Source organism: Pan troglodytes, chromosome 5 (assembly GCF_028858775.2).
Source record: "Pan troglodytes isolate AG18354 chromosome 5, NHGRI_mPanTro3-v2.0_pri, whole genome shotgun sequence".
Classification (NCBI taxonomy): domain Eukaryota; kingdom Metazoa; phylum Chordata; class Mammalia; order Primates; family Hominidae; genus Pan; species Pan troglodytes.
This window is the reverse complement of record NC_072403.2, coordinates 38254820-38261342: the sequence shown is the minus strand read 5'-3', so window position 1 is coordinate 38261342 and position 6523 is coordinate 38254820.

Genomic DNA, 6523 nt, shown 5'->3' with positions numbered 1-6523 from the left:
ATGCTGCTAATAAAGGCATACTTGAGATTGGGCAATTTACAAAAGAAGGAGGTTTAATGGACTCGCAGTTCCACATGGCTGGGGAGGCCTCACAATCATGGTGGAAGGTGAAAAGCACATCTCACATGGCAGCAGACAAGAGAAGAGGACTTGTGCAGGGAAACTCCCCTTCATAAAACCATCAAATCTCATGAGACTTATTCACTATCACAAGAATAGTACGGGAAAGACCTACCCCATGATTAAATTAACTCCCACCAGGTCCCTCCCACAACATATGGGTATTATGGGACCTACAATTCAAGGTGAGATTTGGGTGGGGACAGGGCCAAACCATATCATTCCACCACTGGCCCCTCCCAAATCTCATGTCCTCATATTTCAAACCAATCATGCCTTCTCAAGAGTACCCCAAAGTCTTATTTCTACATTAACTCAAAATCCACAGTCCAAATTCTCATTTGAGACAAGGCAAGTCCCTTCTGCCTATGAGCCTGTAAAATCAAAAGCAAGCTAGTTACTTCTTAGACACAATGAGGGTACAGGCATTGGATAAATGTACCCATTCCAAATGGAAGAAACTGGCCAAAATGAAGGGACTTAAAGGCTCCATGCAACTCTGAAATCCAGCAGAGCACTTAAATCTTAAACTCCAAAAAATGACCTCCTTTGATTCCATATCTCACATCCAGGTCACACTGATACAAGAGGTGGGTTCCCCTGGTCTTGAGCAGCTCCGCCCCTGTGGCTTTGCAGGATATAGCCTCCCTCCAAGCTGCTTTCATGGGCTGGCATTGAGTGTCTGCAGCTTTTCCAGTGCATGATGCAAGCTGTCAGTGGATCCATCACTCTGGAGTCTGGAGGATGGTGTTCCTCTTTTCAAAACTCCACTAGGCACTGTCCCATTGGGAACTCTGTGTGAGGGTGCCCACTCCACATTTCCCTTCTGCACTGCCCTAGCAGAGGTTCCCCATGAGTGCCCTGCCCAGGCAGCAAACTTCTGCCTGGACATCCAGGCATTTCCATACATCCTCTGAAATCTAGGTGGAGGTTCCCAAACCTCAACTCTTGACTTCTGTGTACCTGTAGGCTCAACACCACATGGAAGCTGCCAAGGCTTGGGGCTTGCATCCTCTGAAGCCGTGGCCTGAGCTCTATGTTGGCCCCTTTTAGTCACAGCTGGAGCGGCTGAGACATAGGGCACCAAGTCCAAAGACCGCATACAGCACGGGGACACTGGGCCCAGCCCAAGAAACCATTCTTTCCTCCTAGGCCTCCAGGCCTGTGATGGGCAGGGCTGCCATCAAGACCTCTGACATGGCCAGGCATGGTGGCTCATGCCTGTAATCCCAGCACTTTGGGAGGCCGAGGTGGGTGGATCATGAGGTCAGGAGATCGAGACCATCCTGGCTAACATGGTGAAACCCCGTCTCTACTAAAAATACAAAAAATTAGCCAGGTGTGGTGGTGGATGCCTGTAGTCCCAGCTACTTGGAAGGCTGAGGCAGGAGAATGGCATGAACCCGGCAGGCAGAGCTTGCAGTGAGCCGAGATCATGCCACTGCACTCCAGCCTGGGCGACAGAGTGAGACTCTGGAAAAAAAAAAAAAAAAAAAAAAAACCTCTGACATGCCTTGGAGACATTTTCCCCATTGTCTTAATAATTAACATTCAGCTCCTCGTTACCCATGAAATTTCTGCAGCCGGCTTGAATTTATCCTCAGAAAATTGGATTTTCTTTTCTATTCCATTGTCAGGCTGCAAATTTTCCAAACATTTATGCTCTGCTTCCCTTATAAAACTGAATGGCTTTAACAGCACGCAAGTAACCTCTTGAATGCTTTGCTGCTTAGAAATATCTTCTGCCAGATACCCTAAATCATCTCTCTCAAGTTCAAAGTTCCACAAATCTCTAGGACAGGGGCAAAATGCCACCAGTCTCTTTGTTAAAGCATAATGAGTCACCTTTGCTCCAGTTCCCAACAAGTTCCTCATTTCCATCTGAGACTACCTTAGCCTGGACATTATTGTCCACATCACCATCAGCATTTTGGGCAAAGGCATTCAACAAGGCTCTAGGAAGTTCCAAAATTTCCCACATTTTCCTATCTTCTTCTGAGCCCTCCAAACTGTTCCAACCTCTGCCTGTTACCCAGTTCCAAAGTCACTTCCACATTTTCAGGTATCTTTTCAGCAGTGCTCCACTCTCCTCTATTAGTCTGTTATGCTGCTGACAAAGATATACCTGAGACTGAGCAATTTACAAAAGAAAGAAATTTAATGGACTGACAGTTCCACATGGCTAGGGATGCCTCACAATCATGATGGAAGGTGAAAATCACATCTCACATGGTGGCAGACAAGACAAGAGAACTTGTGCAGGGAAACTCCTCTTTATAAAACTATCAGATCTCATGAGACTTATTCACTATGATGAGAATAGCATGGGAAAGACCCGCCCCCATGATTCAATTACCTCCCACCAGGTGCCTCCTGTGGCATGTGAGAATTGTGGGAGCTACAATTCAAGGTGAGATTTGAATGGGAACACAGCCAAACCAGATCAGCACCCAACACAGGAACACCCAGATTCATAAAGCAAGTTCTTAGGGACCTTCAAAGAGACTTAGACTCCAACACAATAATACTTGGAGATGTTAACAACTCACTGATAATATTAGACAGATCATCGAGACAAAAAATTAACAAAGATATTCAGGACTTGAACTCAGCACTGAATCAAATGGACCTGATAGACATCTATAGAATTATCCACACCAAAACAACAGTATACACATTCTTCTCATCACCACATGGCATGTACTCTAAAATTGATCACATAATCGGAAGTCAAATACTCCTCAGCAAATGCACAAGAACTGAAATCATAAAAAACAATCTTTCAGACAACAGTGCAATCAAATTAGAAATTAAGACTAAGAAATTCATTCAAAACCCTACAATTACATGGAAGTTGAACCGCCTGCTCCTGAATGACTTTTGTGTAAATAATGAAATTAAGGAAGAAATTGAGAAGTTCTTTAAAACTGATGAGAACAACGATACAACATACCAGAATCTCTGGGACACAGCTAAGGCAGTGTTAAGTGGGAAATTTATGCATCAAATGCCCACATGAAAAAGTTAGAAAGACCTCAATTTAACAACCTAACATCACAACTAAAAGAACTGGTCAACCAGGTACAAACCAATATCAAGGCTAGCAGAAGACAAGAAATAACCAAAATCAGAGCTGAACTAAAGGAGATTGACACAGAAAAAAAACAACACTCAAAAGATCAATGAATCCAGGAATTGGTTTCTTAAAAAAAAATTAATAAAAAAAATAGACCTCTAGTTAGACTAATAAAGAAGAAAAGAGAGAAGATTCAAATAATCACACTCAGAAATTACAATGGGGATATTACCACTGACCCCACAGAAACACAAATAACCATCAGAGAATATTAAAAACACCTCTATGCACATAAACTAGGAAAACTAGAAGAAATTGATAAATTTCTGGACACGTACACCCTCCCAAGACAGAACCAGGAAGAAATTCAATCCCTGAATAGACTGATAATGATCTCAGAAATTAAATCAGTAATAAGTAGACTACCAAACAAAAAAAAACCCTAGGACTAGAATAATTCACAGCTGAATTCTGCCTGATGTACAAAGAAGAGCTGGTACCATTCCTGTTATAATTATTCCAAAAAATTGAGGAAGAGGGATACCTCTCTAACTCATTCTATGAGGCCAGCATCATCAGGATCAGCACCAAAACCTGGCAGACACACACACAAAAGAAAACTTCAGGCAAATATTATTGATGAAGATTGATGCAAAAATCCTCCACAAAATACTGGCAAACCGAATCCAGCAGTACATTAAAAAGCTAATCTACAATGATCAAGTATGCTTTATCTTGGTGATGCAAGGTTAGTTCAACATATGCAAATCAATAAATTTGATTCATTACATAAGCAGTACTAAAGACAGAAGCCACATGATTAGCTCAATAGATGGAGGAATGGTTTTTGATAAAATTCAATATCCCTTCATGTTAAAAACTCTTAATAAACTGAATAGTAAGTGAACATAACTTAAAATAATAAGAGCCTTCTGTGACAACCCCACAGCTAATACCATACTAAATGGGAAAAAGCTAGAAGCATTCCCCTTGAAAACCAGCGCAAGACAAGGATACCCTCTCTCACTACTCCTATCCAACATAGTATTGGAAGTCTTGGCCAGGGCAACACGCAAGAAAAAGAATTAAAGGCATCCAAACAGGAAGAGAGGAAATTGAACTATGCCTATTTGCAGATGGCATGATCCTATATCAAGAAAACCCCATAGTCTCAGCCCAAAAGCTCTTTAAGCTAATGAACAACTTCAGCAAAGTCTTGGCATTCAAAATTAATGTGGAAAAATTACTAACATTCCTATACACCACAACAGTCAAGCTGAGAGCCAAATCAGGAACGTAATCCCATTCACGATTGCCACACACACACGAAATACCTAGGAATACAGCTAACCAGGGAGGAGAAAGATCTCTACAAGGAAAACTGCAAACCACTGCTCAAAGAACTCAGAGATGACACAAATAAATGGAAAAAATATCATGTTCATGGAAAAGGAAGAATCAATATTGTCTGGGCGTGGTGGCTCACATCTGTAATCCTAGCACTTCCGGAGCCCAAGGCAGGCGAATCACCTGAGGTCAGGAATTTGAGACCAACCTGGCCAACATGGTGAAACCCCATCTCTAGTAAAAATACAAAAAAATTATCCAGGCGTGATGGTGTGCACCTGTAATCCCAGCTACTAGGGAGGCTGAGGCAGGAGAATCACCTGAACCCAGGAGGCAGAGGTTTCAGTGAGCCGAAATCACGCCATCGCACTCCAGCCTGGGCGACAGAGCCAGACTCTATCTCAAAAAAAGAAAGGAAAAATCAATATGATGAAAGTGGCCATACTCCCACAAAGCAATTAGAGAATAGTTTATCGGTTTCTTTCTTTCTCTTTCTTTCTTTCCTTCCTTCTTTCTTTCTTTTTCTTTCTTCCTTCCTTCCTTCTTTCCTTCCTTCCTTTTTCTTTTTCTTTCTTTCTTTTCTTTCCTTCCTTCTTTCCTTTCTTTCTCTCTTTCTTCTTTCTTTCTTCTTTCTTTTTTCTTTCTCTTTCTCTCTTCCTTTTCTTTCTCCTTCCTTCCTTCTTTCCTTCCTTCCTTTCACCCTCCCTCCCTTCCTCCCTTCCCTCCCTCCTTCCCTTCTTCCTTCCTTCTTTTTCTTTCTCTTTCTCCTCCCTCCCTTCCTTCCTTTCTTCCATCTTTCCTTTCTTCCTTCCTCCCTCCCTTCTTTTTAACTTCCTTTCTTCTTTCCTTTCTTTTTTCCTCCCTCCCTCCCTTCCTTCCTCCCTCCCTCCCTTCTTTTTTCTCCTTCCTTCCTTCCTTCCTTCCTTCCTTCCTTCCTTCCTTCCTTCCTTCCTTCTTCCCTCCCTTCCTTCCTTTTGGAGACAGGATCTTGCTCTGTCAGATAGGCTGAAGTGCAGTGGCTCACTGCAGCCTCGAATTCCTGGGCTCAAGCAATCCTCCCACCTCAGCCTCCCAAGTAGCTGTGACTATAGGGGCATGCCACCTGATCCACCTGACAAAAAACAAAAAACAAAAACAAAACAAAACATTTGGCCGGGCACGGTGGCTCATGCCTGTAATCTCAGCACTTTGGGAGGCCAAGGCAAGCGGATCACGAGGTCATGAGGTCAAGACCATCCTGGCCAACATGGTGAAACCCTGTCTCTACTAAAAATACAAAAATTAATTGGGCGTGGTGGTGTGCACCTGTAGTCTCAGCTACTCGAGAGGCTGAGGCAGAAGAATTGCTTGAACCTGGGAGGCGGAGGTTGCAGTGAGCCGAGATCGCATCACTGCACTCCAGTCTGGCAACAGAGCGAGACTCTGTCTCAAAAAAAAAAAAAAAGTGTAGACGCTGGGGCTGGCCTCAAATTCCTGGCCTCAATTTATCCTTCCTCCTTGGCCTCCCAAAGTGCTGGGATTACAGGTATAAGCCATCATACTTGGCTAAGTTTGGCAGTTTCTTGAAAAACTAAACATATATTTCCATATGCCCATGAATTATATCCCAGACATTTATACCAGAGAAATGAAAACTCATGAACTCATGCTCATAGAAAAACCTTAAACACATGTTCAAAACAGCCTTATTTATAGTGACCCCAAACTAGAAACAGCCAAAATGTCCTTCAATAGGCAAATAGTTAAGCAAACTGTGCTGCATTTAGACCATGGAATACTACTTAGCAATAAAAAAAAAAAGATTGTCGATATATGCAGCAGCTTGGATGGATCTCATGGGTATTATGCTAAGTGAAAAACACCAGTCACATACTGCGTGATTCTATTTAACTAGTATTTTCAAAATGACACTATTCTAGAGATTAATAGCAAAGAAATTAGTGGTTTTAAGTTGTTAAGGTGATTGTGTGGGGGGAATTT